The 16,279-nt window shown below is 38.8% G+C and overlaps 1 long non-coding RNA gene across 1 annotated transcript; it reads left to right on the forward strand.

Annotated features, from left to right (window-relative positions):
• The first annotated feature begins 2,320 nt into the window (after nt 1–2,320).
• On the forward strand, nt 2,321–13,644 carry LOC140246815 (uncharacterized). The gene is made up of 6 exons (XR_011902565.1): nt 2,321–2,537; nt 3,972–3,996; nt 5,378–5,431; nt 6,513–6,587; nt 11,594–11,690; nt 12,612–13,644. It is a non-coding gene; the product is annotated as an uncharacterized lncRNA (long non-coding RNA).
• The last annotated feature ends 2,635 nt before the right edge of the window (nt 13,645–16,279 follow it).

A 16,279-nucleotide genomic window follows, 5' to 3' on the forward strand; every position in this document is an offset into this window, starting at 1 on the left:
ATTTCTGGTTTCGAAAAGAAGATCCCCAAGTGCATTCCTTCCGCATATAGCCGAGAAAAAAAAAGAAAGTGATTATGTGAAAAATCGGCCCCAATTTGGTCTGCCCCCCCCCTTGCAACAACAGTCACCAATGTACAAGCATAGCTGTAATAATAAGCTCTTTCACTTCTGATTCGAGAGAAGATTTTTAAAGATTCTTTCATTGGGGGGGGGGGGGGCTTTCGGGCCCGTAACGCTCAGATCCTATATCACCCGAAGGATGCCTGTCAAGTTTGGTGGAAATCCATCATAAGGTTTTCAAAAAGAACTATAAAGATAAAAATGTGACATAATATGGGCCCCAACTTGGCACCTGTGGCCTCTAACCCCTCCCACCTTGCACCCCCCCCCCCCCCCACCACGGGGTGGGGAGAGGTCATGGTGCCCATTTGAACAAATTAAGATTCTATCACTCTAGGGCTGCTACCTGCAAAGTTTGGTGAAAATACATCAAGGGGTTTTAAAAGGATGGTACAGTATTGGTGGAGATGAAAATTGGGCTTTAACTTTTTTTTGCGAGATAGAAAGAAAGCTCCTATGAAATAGTACAGAGCATAACATTTTAAGAGGAATTCAAAGTTTATTCGATGAAAATCGAGTTTAGAATAGCTGAAACATCCAAAAACAAAGTAAAACAAAACGATCGTAGTAAAATGTGAGTCCCACACTTTATTAGGATCACTCTGTTTTGGAAATCTCAGCCATTTCAAAATCAATTTTCATCAATAACGTTGAAATCATCATGGAATTACATGCTCTTTCATATTTCATAAGAGGTTTCTCACTATCTCACCAGAAATGATAAAAACCTGAAGTTAAAGGGATATTCCAGACGATTTTCATAATTTCACATCATGTAGTACATAAATCGACAACTCCATGTATAGATTTGTGGAATTTATTGTGGTTCTTCAGCTGAGAAACAATACTTTGAAAAACCTTAAACACATTACACTGAACAAGGATGATGACATAGGAGGTTCACATATTTCAGAAATGTAGCAGTGTAATTCCATTACAATACCGCTTGCTTGCGAGTTCACCTGTGTATAATCTATGCATGCCTTCTTCTTTTATTCTGCTTCCTTGAACCCCAACTCATGCATTCTTATGGTGACTCTGCCATGTCATCATCCTTGTTCATTGCAATTTGTTCTAAATTTTGAAAATATTCTTATTCTTCATCCCAATTATCACAAATTCTGAAACTCTGTCCTCAGTATAACTAATTTATAGTTGTTCAAATGTCAAAACCTGAAAATCATCCGAAGGTCTCCTTTAAGTCTCAACCAAAACTATACGATCCCTTTAAAGGTCCAGTTTACCTTTGGGAGCAGTGATTTAAAAAATGTTCAAGATATCACATTTGATGCATACGTGTAGATCTGTTGTATCATAAAACATCCTACCATATGAAATATTTGCAATAAAACCTAAAATATAAGGAGATATCAGGGTTTTTCTCAGTAAACCGTAACTGTATACGGTTTAGTCTGGAAACATTTTTTATTATAACTATTGTTCACATTTTGTGTATTTAACAACACTTAACATCGATTATACGGATTCAAATTTTGACAGTGGTTGTTTCTATCCCTAACTCACATTTTAGAACTATTTTAAAGCACTAATGCTTTCATCTGCAAATGGTAAATTATGCCTTTAAGGAAAAGCTGAAATGTGAAAATTGGGCCCAGATTTGCCTCCCCCGGGCCGGCCCCAAGGGAGGCACCCCCGAATTTGCCATGAACACTCCTGAAATATATGATGTACTGCTCTATCGCGTCTGGTTCTAGAGAATAAAAGTTAATGAAGAATACTACACCGCATGATTGGGCACCGCGCCGGGAAGGTGGGGGTTGGGGGGATGGGGGGGGGGGGGTGGTGGCGGTGGTGCCCATCTGAACTAGGGAGGCGAACTGATCATTCAAATGTTAGAGATAAAGTTTTCTTATAGATCGAAATTTAAGTGACAATCGGCCAAGTATCAGTTTATATGCATTATTTTGTGAGGTCTAACTCTAAAGGATGCCGGAAACCCACATTTTGTTTTTCTCCAAAGCAAATACATGATGTACTAAGTAATAATATTGTTCCTCTTCACTGGCCTTCAATCCCCGCTCCTCAAGAAGTCATTATGCTCATTGCACTTTGCTGACCACGGATAATGCGAGAGAGTGCGCGTGCGCCTTCGCTTCGGCTAGGCGCTGGCATAAAACGACCTTCTCAAGAGTGGTGCACTAGCACGCTTTACGTACTGCAAGTCAGTGCAATGCCATAAAAACCAGTGCCGTGTGATGTGTGGATGTTGTCAGGATAAAAGACCGCATCTTCTCCTAGCCAGAAAGCGACTTGCTGTGCAGCGACTTGCGAGGTCGTAGTAACTTTGGGTACCAGACAGAAAAGAGGCATTTTGAAGATTGGGTTTCTCCGTTCAAGAATTCTGTCAAGCGATCGACGTTCGGCAACATGACGGTCAAGGTTAAAGTGATTTATTGGTAAGGACACTGCAACTTTGCAAGCGACACCGCTGTTGATCATGACGGTTGGTTTGATATCCGTATAGGCGTAGCAGCCCTCCTCCAGACATTTTTATCATGTGTGATCGATGGAGATGTATACTTAGTATAAGGATGCAGAATATTAACGACTTTGATATGAAAATAGCAATGGATAGGTTGCTCTCTATGATGATTTACGTCCTGCATGAGTACTGTAGCAAATAGTTATAGGAATTTAACTGGTGATTGACGTAAGACGTACTTGTGTGTGAACACAGTGAATAATATATTGGATGTGGTTCAGATGGCGATCAGGCATAAAAAAAAAAAAAAGGCCTACGGTACGCTTTCATGCTTCTATACGTACCGTATATTCAATAACTAAGTAGATTCTCTAGACTCTAGGTAATTTATATGTTGCATGTGAATGTAAATTTACAGTACCTTCACAATCCTACTGTACTATCTTTCTCCGCCCCCCCCCCCCATACCGTACCTTTTCTTTCCTTTCTCTCCCTCACCAATCAACAATGGACCGACACGTAATATATGTTATATATGTATAATATATATATATATATATATATATATATATATATATATATATTCATTTATTTATTTATTGGTTGATTCTGCTCTTTTGTCTTGTCCACCTGCACCCAACTTGCCTCAAAAAGGGACTTTACTTCCCCAGTGCATGCATGCATGTGTATTCACACATACTATGAGCCACTCCTGTTTGTTTTCTCTATCTCTCTCGATCCTTCTGCAACATTGACATTGCTCTCTCTCTCTCTCCCTCTCTCTCTCTCTGTGCAGATGGAGTGACCTTGTTTGCCCATTTATGTTAGGCACACATTGGTGACATTGCATTTTGTCAGTTTGGAAAGGGTGTGCTCTATTGTTGGCCTCAGGGTGTGCTATATTGATGGCCTCAGTGTGTGCGGCAATCACACAGATACAAACGTGTAACTACTAAACACAGCCCTGTTGCTGTACACTAGTGTTACACGGCGTTTGGTTGAGCTACATGTATCACACAGAATTCCATCAATATAGCACACCACCGACCAGATGCTGTGCAAAGCACAGCGTCTCTTTGCGACAGTGCTATGTACAGTTATTAAATGACTATGCTACCTTTTGCAGCTTTACAAAAATTTGCAATTGAGAAAAAAAAATAAACAAAAAAGTGAAGTTGTCTATTATAGGGGGCCTACTTTTATGTAAAATTGAACCCACTTGTTTTTATCAATTTGATATGCCCAATGTTTTTAGAAGTACAATTAGTAGTAAATTCATTGCATCCAGCTGACTTTCATGGAGCTATCTCCAGCTATATGTTTTGATATATTATGTCAGCACACTGGGAACCCCTTTTTCATGCAACATTTGATTAATAAACGTTATTCTCACTGTCTTTCCTTCCAGTGGAGCATGAGGGTATCGCCCCAAGGTAAACTAACCTTTTTTTCTTTAATCTGTTCCGAACTTTTATGAGCATATTAAATTACTAAAAATTTCTGATGTCTTCAATTGATGAAGAATGACATGTGTTTATTTGGCAGCTTCTTCTTCTTTTTTCTTTTTTCTTTTTAGGGAGGGGGGTTAATGGTAGTTTATCTTTTTGTTTGAAAGGATGACAGATATTTTTGGAGATTGCTTACTTGAAATGCTGTTATACTAGCCTGTGATGTATGCTAATATTATCTCTGTGCTACATATTTATGAAGATAAGATTAGTCCTTAGCTTTTCCCTCATGGATTTTATCAACACAGTAATAAGTCACATGTATTGAAATTGAAATTTCAGGCAAACATGCATTGAAAATATCTTGACTACAGTTCGACCTCGATTATCCGGCCATGTCGGGACCGGCGCTCATCCGGATAAGCGAATTGGCCGGATATGGGAGACACAATGTTAATGTAGCTGCCGTCCAAGCTGCCGTCCCAGTGCACTGGCAGCTGCAGGTAGCGTACCCCGCAACGGTGGTGTAATCCATGCTAGCTTGCGCAATATTGTAGTCCCTTCTTCACAAAAATAAAGTATATCTTTATGTGAAAATCATACATGTTTTACCTCATTAGATATTGAGAAACCTATCATGCACATCTTATGAAATTAGTGAAATAGATCCATGAAAGTCACTGTTTTTTCTCAATTTTTTGGATGAAAAAAAAAAAGTCCTTCAATGCGTGAACGCGTCCGGATAATAGAGATTTCTGGATAAAAGGAGGTCGGATAATCGAGGTCGAACTGTATGTTGTAAGATGACATGAGGGTGTACAAGCATGTATCAGATAAAGGGTACATATATACTGTATATACTGGTACATATTGTAGGAACAGATTTTATTGACTACAGTACTTAGTGCAATCTGTATGCTAATTGGCAGATGTTGAACACTGTGTATCAATATGCATAAGTATTCAGTTCTAGATTTTGTATCCTATTCAAGATGACTGTGTGTGCACATTATTTTGTGGCCCAAGGATCCATAATTAAATGGTTGTAATGACTATAATTGTATGAAAAATCCATAGCTGATGAAGTTCTAATTCATTAGAATACTGATTGTGTTATGGCTGCTAAGCACCCTTTGTCTTTATTGATGTTTTGCCCTGAATGGACAGAAAGTGAATGAAATTATTGTCTCTTGGTGTGTTATGTTGTTTGGTAATAACCCATAAAAGTCTAGAGAGATAGTATTTGGGCCTATGCATGTGCACTTCAATTTTTAAACAACTGATTGTGAATTTTAAAGCATTCAACAAGTTGATTTACTATTGTGACCATGCCTTTTTTTCTTTCTTTCTTTTTCATTGGTCCCAGTTTCAACGGCTGGCTGGACAGCTGGAGGATGAATTTGGGGATGATGTAGAAATGGTAAGTTCCAGTCTAAATTTCAAATTGTTTGTTCACTTCCATTTAAGAAGATGGCTGGATAGCCCATATTCAGCTACATTAAGCTGGTCTTCCATGGGGTCCAATTGGATGTGAGGTGGGACCACTTCACCAGGTTAAACACCCTGCCCTTTGCGATTCTAATGAATGAAGTGGGATCTTTTACGTGCATGAGTTGTGACTCTCTCTCGTATACGGGACCTCCATTTTATGTCCTGTCCAAGGGACAGAGTGTTTTGCCTCTTGCTAGAGGGGACAGTATGATTACACACAACATTGCTCAGTCCAGACTCGGGTTCGAACCCGGGCCCTTGGGATCATGAGGCAGACGCGCTACCGACTGAGCCAACTCACCGCCCTGTAAATTTAAACTTACCTGTCAGTATGGCCCCTGAAAATGGAGCAAATAATGCTATGGTCTTTTTTTTTCTCTCTCTGTCTTTTATTTGAACAATGTGCCTTGACTTTGTCTTCTGTATATTTATTGTGGTTGAATTTAATGAATTGAAAGAAAAATATGAGTTGATGTGCGAGTATGTGTGCCTTCTGAATTGAAAAAACAAACAAACAACAACACACAAACGGAAGCACAAACGTATTGAAAATGGTAAGTTTTGGTCAAGCTGCTCTTTTGGTGACTTCTTTGAGGAAGACTAGATTATTTAAAGCTGTTCAAGAGTGTAGTTTTCACATGCTGGTGCATAGGGAGTGTTTGACTGATGGCTTCAAATCTTGTGGATGACCCCACTTTTGCCTGTTACATGTGCCTGGAAATACAACCAGCTTCATGTCAGTGCACCATTAAAAAAAAAAAAGAAGAAGAAGAAGATGATGATGAAACAAACAAACCAATACAAACAGTCCTCCAGAATTTTTTTTTTTCAAATGACAAATATCAGAAAAAGCCACATTCATCACAAAAATATTGCTACTTATATACCATGAGTATTTCACCCAAATGAAAGACTGCATGCACACTGGTACATCAATACATTCATTCATTTATTGAAAAGGGATCTTTGAATCTATGCTCATTGTGTATTTCATTTGTTCCACCCTACAGATTGGAGAAGGAACCCCAGAAGTGACGGGGAAGCTAGAGGTGTTTGTCAATGGCAAGCTCGTCCACTCCAAGAAGGTAATGTTCATTTAAATAATCTGTGAGTGCCAAGTTATTACAGACAGATGTACTGGTAATGTGATATAGAAACATGCAGAAATATATTGAACAGGAGATGATCATCTTAGCTTGGACAGCGAAGTACTCAGTTTCAGATTCTTGAAAAGGTAGAAAGAATTGAATACACCCTTAGTGGGTATTTATTGTATGCACTCTGTCCTAATCCCACTGTTCTTCTTCTTCAGTTTCTGTTTGGATGAGTACATGTACAGCCCACCTGAAGTCCACATAGAGTCGACCTCACATAAGTCGGATAATCGCTGAAGTCAAAGTTCTTTTCAAGTCCCCGTCTCTTTTTATTATATTGATTTTAACCCCTCATAAGTTGAATTTTCTCTAAGTCGAAGCTAGTTCTTCAGTCCAAACAGATTTGACTTGGGCGAGATTGACTGTAGTTCTTGTTGCCATAGGATTTTCCTATTTTTCTTGATAATTGTACTACACACTCCTATGGGAATTGTTCTTTCTTTCCTACTTTTGAGCCAAATCATCCCTATTTTTCAGTCAGAAAGGTTGGGAGGTCTGGTAACAGCACCATGAGCATCATTCCTAATGAGCTTCAGTGCTTCATTAGTGACCACTATTGTTATTATTCCAGGTTTGTGATGTTGTTGTTTGGGTAGGGAGAGGAAACGGACATATGACTTCATCTACAAGTGATCTATGAGATAATGAGGAGAGTGTCCTTGTTGTACTTTAACCCAGAGAAAAGCCTCAGTATCTTTAAAGATGCACCCAACTTGCTCATTAATCATATGAGTCATTCTGCAGCCTGATGTGCAGCAATCTACATGGAGGAATGAAAACACAGAGGAGTTTGCAGTGTCCAGTAGTGTTGAACTACTCCACCTCGATCAGTCTTCACTTTAGAAGTCAATGTACATATGTGCATGTTGACATTACAAAATATGGTATAGGCAATGCATGTAAACAAAACAGTGGAAGCTGAATTAGATTAGAAATGTGTGGAAATTAATGGTGTCACATGACTTTTTTTACAGTATTATTGGTTTCAACTAGAATAATGTAAAAATTGGAAAACACAATTGTTGCATAGATTTGTACTTGAATTATTGTAAAACTCAAGATCAGTCACAAACAACACAGGGGCCATGGCATGTTTGGTTCTTTGTGTGTTTGGTTTTAATGTGGGGGGGGGGGGGGGGCTGTGGGGCAATGATTCCCCCTTCCTCTGTGTAAACAGGAAGAATCTAAGGATGATACCTTTGGAAAATATGGGTGGTGTGATTTACTGCCCCCGGATTTTTACATTTATTATTATCTTCGTAATACAGACACAAAGAAAACGAGACATGAAAACTCGTCACATTGAGGACGAGTTAGGTGATACGCTTGTGGTCACCAGATGACGGTCATCTGTGATCGACAAGAAAAGAATGTGATATAGGCACCTTGAAGTTATATTGAGCGTGCATGCGAAACCGTTTCTATAACCACTCGGCCACGGGTCATCCACGGAAATGGTAAGACAAAAAAAAAACCAACAATGTATAGATATAACAGGGGGAAAGTCAATGCCCACTCAACTAAGGTGGCCGTGTGAACATCTATTGCATTGCTAGACGGAAAAGCGGCCTTGTAACGACTGAGGTCGCTATGCCATTTCTGGCAACTTGGGAAAAATACGTCCCGCAGACATAAAACCTATAATCGGCTGGTTTTGATACCTTGCCTTTAATCACAATTTTCAGTGTAATGACGTCATCAAATTACAAAACAATGACATCGTCTTGAAAGACAATTGTTCAAAGTACAACACCTCAGTCGTCGTCATTACATACTATGATCGGTTTGACAAAGTCAACCTGCAAAATTTTGCTGCAGTCGAATCAATGTGGTCTCCAACACACATAAAAGAGGGATATGGCGTGTGTGTGTGTCTGTGTGTGTGTATAGGTGCGTTTATATACGAACGTGATTTCTACATGGACGAATATGTAATACAAAATTGAAGAAAAAAAGTAAAATAGCTATGTATTTTGTTTCGTGATCTTGTGGGGTTCGAACCCGCAGCCTCACGTCTCTGAGACGTTGCCTTTAACAACTCGGCCATACGTCTCGACGAGGAAGTATGGGGAACGTTATGGACTTGAAGGACAGTTGGTCGATATATAACACATTCAACGTACGTTGTCAGTTTGCTATTGACATGACGATCCGTCACAGACTAAGAGGCAGGTATTAGTACCTGTATGAAATTATTATAGGGATGGTTATCAAATTGCCCTAAAATATCCTTATAATTGCCTTATTTTTACACACATTTACGCTATCCCTTTAAACTCGTCACAGTTTAATTAGAATCATTAACATCATACATTAGTACCATATTCAGTTCCATAGCTGATCACGTTTGCTAATCAATTAAGAGTAATTGTCTAGAATGTGTCATATGGCCAACCTGTATACACACGTATATACACACACACAATGCTAAATGTATGTATCAAACATCTGTAACGCAGCTTTGAACTAACTATAGGAATTATCGCTGCACTTATCATCCATACTTTTTATCACTATCTGAAACTCCACAAAAACCACTAATTGACAAATAATCATCAATACAGAAGACTGAATACCTTTTTTACAATGTATAGCTTGTTACATGTATAAATCAGCACAAAGTAACCACGACTACATTGTGTTACTGAATTGATATGAACAAATTTCATTTTGTTACAGTATACTATATCAGTTTGAAAAGCCCAACCTGCAAAACTACAATTTTGCAGCAGTCGAAGTAATGCTGTCTCCAACGCAAAACAAAGGTATACTGTGTGAGTGTGTGCGTATAGGTGTGTTTACATGCAAACGTGATTTCTACATGGACGAAGGTGTAGTACTCCATTGAAGAAAAAAAGTAAAAAAAAAATTATTATTTTCTTTCGTGCTCTTGTGAGGATCGAACCCGTACGTGTGCAACCTCACGTTTCTAAGACGACGCCTCTAACCACTCAGCCATACGTCTCGACGAGAAAATTAGAGGAACGTAAGCTTATGTACGTGAAAGATGAATCAGGAATCGTTTGGTCCGCATTCCATTCTCATTTTCAGTTTTAAATTGCAAAATTGTCAACCTCATGAGGAGATTTCAAAGAATAAAATGCATGATTACTGCAGCTTATTGTCACAGCTACAACATAAATAAGTTTCAGAGGAAATGAAGCAAAATCAGCTGAGATAAAGGTGCTTAAACGTTGTCAAGTCAATGCATGGTTTCTAAAAAAATCACCTCCCATAGACATAACACGTAAACTTGTCCGATTTTGCGTCTTTACCTTTAAACACAATTTAAAGCATGATGACGTCATCAAATTTCAAAACCATGACATGGACTTGAAAGGCAAATGTTCAAAGTACAACATATCTGAATTTGGGATAATATTGAGCTTAAACAACAGAGATACGAGCAAATGAATGTCAGAAACAGTACCTCAAAAAAATTAATTCCACTTTTTTGATTTCAGATGACGATATGATGACGTCATAATGTAATTATGGAAATAATGATACTTGAAACGTCATGTCCAATTTATATGCTTTTGTAATATGCAATAAAAACATAGGGTCACCTGACGTTTTAAAGAGCTATGGCGAAATAAACAAAGACATGTTTTTTCACTATATTTGCACATAGACGCGCACGCGAAATTTGAACTTTGACGCAAGTGCATTGCTTTGTTATTTGTAGGAATCGATTAGAAATCAATGGATATTGTTGCTCAAAGTATCAGGAATCCAAATCTGTCAAAAAAAGTGTATTTTCATGTTGCTGACGCGCTGTGCGCGCGAAAATGCGCGGACGGACGCGCACGCGCAAAATTGTTTGAAACGCATAAAATTGTCTGAAACTTCGAGATTTCCCATTGGAAAGTTGTTTTGAGCCTTTTAAAATTTTGACGCGCGCTTACGCGCACTTAATGATGTCCTAGGTAATTAGCATCAAAAGAAGTAAGATAGAACGTGACCTGAACTTTATGTCCACAAAAAATGATACAGAAATGACCTTTAGTTATGAAGTTATGATCGATCATGTAACATGGTCCAAAAATCACAAAATGGCGCCTAGACGACGTCATAGATATGTTACTGTCATGAAAACCTTATTGTGGCTAGATATTGTCATGAGACATGTTCCCTGAAAATGTCATGTTATTCCGTAATGTCATTCTTGAGATATTGATGACACAAAATTGTCCAGAAAGAAAGAAGAATAAAAAGAAATAAAGAGAGATTTTGACAATCACAATAGGTGATACGCTGATAGCGTATCACCTAAAAAAAAGTGGGCTGTGGGGTAATGATTCCCCCTTCCTCTGTGTAAACAGGGAGAATCTAAGGATGATACCTTTGGAAAATATGGGTGGTGTGATTTACTGCCCCTGGATTTTTACATTTATTATTATCTTCTTAATACAGACACAAAGAAAAAAAAAAAACTGCTGTCCCCCTCTCTGTATTAATTCCAGTCTCTCTATTATTTTCAATTCTGTTAGATTTGATAAGAGAATTCTCGGGCAACTAGAGTATAACCTTATCACCACATTGAATCTACATATCGATATGCAACAGTCACCAGTATCACTGTTTTGGATATAAACTCCAAATTTTATTGTCCAAGAATGGAAATTCTTTTTGCCCAATTGATCGTGGGCCCGGCAGCCACTGAGCAGCGCCAGATGGACGTTGCGCTAACCTTTTGCAACTGTTGAACAGCAAACAAGTAATGTGAAGCTCCCAATTATGTATACATGTATTTGTTATAAGACTTGTTGTTTTGTTTTGTTTGTTTCCTTTGTTTTTATTCATTATTAAAGTCAACTGAAATTTATAGTGAGAGTTTCAGTAAAACTCTCCACAATGTCACCTGGCACAGCTCTTTCACCAAAGTCAAATCTAACTGTTTGTACATTACTTCATTTCACCTTTTTTCCACTTAGGGAGGGGATGGCTATGTCGACAGTGAGGCAAAACTGAAAAGGATTATTGATGCTGTAGCAGCAGCTCTGTGATTAATGTTTCAGTTCATCTATGCAGGTACATTTGGAGGATATGTTTTTATAATATCAATTTGCTCTTAGATATAGATATTCAATGTTGCTTTTCCTTTGTTTTATTATTGCATGTGAATGATGCTGCTTTTCATGCAGTTTCAATGATTGCAGTGATGAGCCCAAAATTCTTTCTTTTATATTTTGTTTTGTTTTGTTTTGTTTTATAAGGAAGTCAACTCCTGAAAGCTTCAAAGATTCCCATACTTTAGTCTATATATTGATTCTGTATGCATGGTTTCAGCTTATTTTACAAACTGTTTTCCTGGAAATTAGTTTGATAAGTAAAATGGAGGTAGGATTTCTTTTTAAGCTCTTATGATTCAGGGGCGGATCTAGCTTTTTATAAAGGAGGGGGTTGGGGGCGGTATGCGAGGGAGTGTAGCGACCGAGCCCGAGCGAGCGGAGCGAGCGAGGGGGGGAGGGTGTGGGAGGGGGGTTTCCCCCCTCCCTCCTACTGTGGGAGGGGGGTTTCCCCCCTCCCACAGTAGGGAGAATTTTTGAAAATCTGTGTGTGAAAATGGCGTTTTCTTGCATCTAAAACGCCACTATTTTTGGTATAGAGGTCATTGCCATAAATAGAAAAAAATAGAATTACAAGTTTAAAAAGAAAGATAAGATAAAAAAAAAAAAAATGGTCCCCGGATTTTTTTTTTTTTTTTTTTTGGGGGGGGGGTTGCAACCCCCCCAACCCCCCTCTAGATCCGCTTCTGCGATTAGCTGCAAAAGGTTTCATATAGCAGAAGATGTTGTTTTATTTTGTTTCACTTTGATGTTATATCGATAATCTGTCAAACTTAGCTCATGTGAATGATAAAGCATAAACCACAACATTGCGAAGATGTATGAATGTGCTCAGCATGATATTTTATTTTGCTTGTTTTCTTTATTTCCTTGCATTTTACAGCTGAACAGCTCCAGCTCGTGCATTGTGGCTATCCTTATCATGACGGATGCAACTCAAAAGTAGTTCCAGCTGCTCGGTTTCATCTCGAATATTCCAGAAGGAGACACCAGACTGCCCAAGCTTGATGGATTTCAGCTGTACATCACTTCTCATGTCATTTCAGATTTTTCTTCCTTTAATGTTTCTTGAAGTTTGGCAACGTGACAACTTGTGATGACAGTAATGCAGTGCATCACTTTTGTATTGTTCCGGTACACATCACTGAAGAAGTTAATTGTACCTTGCACCTGGATGCTTTGAAATAAAGGGGGAAAAATAAATGATTGAAAACTAAATAAGCATGGACCCAAAATCCAGTGTAAGCTGGAGAGACATGCTACTTTTATGTAGTGAACAGACCTGAATGTTGTAGTCATACACTAATAGTGTTGTTTGTTTGTTGTTTATTTGTTTGTTTGGGTTTTTCTTTTCATTTTAGTGTTAGCTGCCTTTTTCCCCTCTGTTTTAGCCCACCTACAACTTCACTACTACAATAGATATAAAGTCATGGAAATGTGGATACAAGGAATTCTAAGACTGGAGAGCTTTCTCAATATGAATTACTTTGAAATTTGAATTATTAGAACATGCTTTAGAGCACAACTATGTTCATTCCTGTTACATGTAGAAGAATGTTGATTTGTGCTCTGCATAATGCCTCATGTTTACTAGCTTTTATGCATTTTACATTTGTTTTGTTGTTGTTGTTTTTTTGTGTGTGTGAATGCCCCCACAAAGCGTTGAAATAAAATCTGATTCAGCTGTTCATTCAAAGCAGCAAATGTAGGATGAATAAGAACTATACAGTGTAGCTGACCTTGCCTTATTTATAGACTTCTGCATGTCATGTGTGCAGACATACTTGTACAAGTAGATGCCAGTAGATATCATGTACTGCAGTAGCTGTGATTTAGACATTTAACTTTTCTGTTTGTGATGCAGCTCTTTTGTCAGCATGTAATAAAGTGAACATGAGAGAAGACAAAACCCATGATATCAGATGTGAAACTGAATGGTTCTTGTGATGAAACTATGGTTTGGTCTGCAGATACCAGTAGATAACCTGTGATAAATATGGGCTCTTCAATTATGTGCTGTGTAGAAACTATACCAGTATCGATGGCAGATCCAGAGGGGGGCGCAACCGGGCGCACGTCCCCCTTTATTTTTTCGTTAAAAGAAAAAGAAATAGAAAGTAAAAAAATGAAATGAAACCTGGAAGTGGCACAAGAAATATTAGTTGCGCCCCCCCCCCTTTACAGAATTCCTGGATCCGCCCCTGAGTGTGTAGGGTGAATGTTCAGTACACCTGATGTGGAGACAATTAACCTTATACCTGTCTGTAAAATAATTGTGTGTGTGTGTGTGTGTGTTTAACTTGAACGATTGAAGACATCAGAGATTCATACAAGGGAATAAAAAAAGTATTTTTGTGTAATATTAAAGACCAAGATTTCAATCCCCCCAAATAATTCCAATCAACTTCTTTATTCTGTATATGAATAGAGTAACATGATGCATTTCAGTGAACTACAATGAATTTGAGGTCTTCAAGTAGCCAATCCAAGAACTTTTCACTGGAACTCAACAGTACTTTTTCAGCCTTTGTTCATTACGTTATTGGTCATTAACTGGTCATTTTGAAGTCCCAATATCATTACATGGTAACTTCAGTCAGGCGCGCCGGAAGCAGTTTTGGATTGGGGGGGCAAATATTGGAGGGGGCTCACGATAGACCATACATATGTTACACAATACACACACACACACACACACACACACACACATCTATATATATATATATACATATGTGTGTGTGTGTGTGTGTGTATATATGTAAAGTGGCGTACGGTGGGTCGAAACATTGGGGGTGGGCACCTTGTGGAAAAGTAATTTTGACGGTGTGTATGCATGTGCGTGCGCAATAATGGGACTACAATACATTACGGAATGTGATACATTCAACAACGCAGTCATTAGCAACATTGTAAGTTTTCCTTACATGGATTATGGAATGACGGTGTGAAACGATAAATTATATACTGTCAGCAACATCAGGAGAATTGCATAACAATAAAATGCGAGCGAGCGGAGCGAGAGAGCTTGAAAATTTTGACATTTTACAGTCCCCAAACTGCCGTTTGTAGCTATATCTTTCGCTTTGGAAATTAAGGGGGGGGGGGCATCGGGCGCAACTGCTGGCAATTACTGGCGGCAACATTAGGAGAATGGCATAACCATTCAATGCGAGCGAGCGAAGCGAGCGAGCTTGAAAATTTTGACATTCTACAGTCCCCAAACTGGCGTTTGTAGCTATATCTTTCGCTTTGGAAATTAAGGGGGGGGCGTCGGGCGCAACTGCTGGCAATTACTGGCAGCAACATTAGGAGAATGGCATAACCATTCAATAAATTTTGACATTCTACAGTCCAAAAACTGCCGTTGTAGCTATGTTTTTCGCTTTGGAAATTAAGGGGGAGGCGCACCGGGCTCAACTGCTGGCAATTGCTGCAACGTTAGGAAAATGGCATAACGAATAAATTTGACGATTAATTTTGACATTTTACAGTCCCCAAACTGCCGTTTGTAGCTATATATATATATATTTTTTAGCTTTGGAAATTAAGGGGGGGGGGGCGGCCCAGGCACAACTGCTGGCAATTACTGGCAGCAACATTAGGAGAATGGCATAGCGATTGAATGCGAGCGAGCGGAGCGAGCGAGCTTGGAAATTTTGACATTTTACAGTCCAAAAACTGCCATTTGTAGCTATGTTTTTTCGCGTTTATTCATTTATATATACTCTATGATGTATCTTATTTTATCTATTTTCATTTATTTGTTCTATTTATTTATTTTTTTTTATTTTTTTTTTTTTTGGGGGGGGCTTTTTTTTGGGGGGGGGGGCAAAAATGCGTTTTGCCCCCCCACTTTTTGTATTGGGGGGCGGCCGCCCCCCCCCCCCCCTGCCCCCCCACTTCCGGCGCCTATGACTTCAGTGGTGACTGCTTGTCTCAAACTCCAGTCTGTTTGTCTGTCTGTATCTTCCAAAGAACCTAGATCATACTTGTAAGCAAAATTCAGCTGCTCCCATCTGTTATTGACTGCATTACTTGAACTAACTGAATTACCTAAGGGGATGCCCTTGCAGTAAGTCAAAGACTTGTAGAGGGCCATTCAAAGGATGCAATCCTGAGCCTGAGGAGTTCCATGTGATATATCCACAGGATGATCGGTTCATGAATTCTGGGTTGAATTTGTCATGTCGTGATCACTGTGCTTAGGCTTTAACTCGTCAGCTTCCACTCAAAGACTTCCAAGAATTTGCTACTCTCTGGATAAAAGAGCTTAACCTCTTACCGGTACTAGTTTTACACATTCCTTTATACAACTAAAACTTATGACCACATGCAATGTGATCATTGATAACAAAGAGAACAGCTGGATCAAAGTCTTCCATATCATGCAAAATCTTGAACACTTCAATCATATTATCTGAGCGTTCTTGTTGATACGCTATAGGCCTAGGGATGGAATCTCCACCGACTTGATGTCTCTCAGAATATGACAGCGATTTAACTTCAGATAGGCCCCTACCAACTTTGTTGCTCTCCTCTGAATTGATTCAA

The sequence above is a fragment of the Diadema setosum genome, chromosome 1 (genome assembly GCF_964275005.1).
Source record: "Diadema setosum chromosome 1, eeDiaSeto1, whole genome shotgun sequence".
NCBI classification, from domain to species: domain Eukaryota; kingdom Metazoa; phylum Echinodermata; class Echinoidea; order Diadematoida; family Diadematidae; genus Diadema; species Diadema setosum.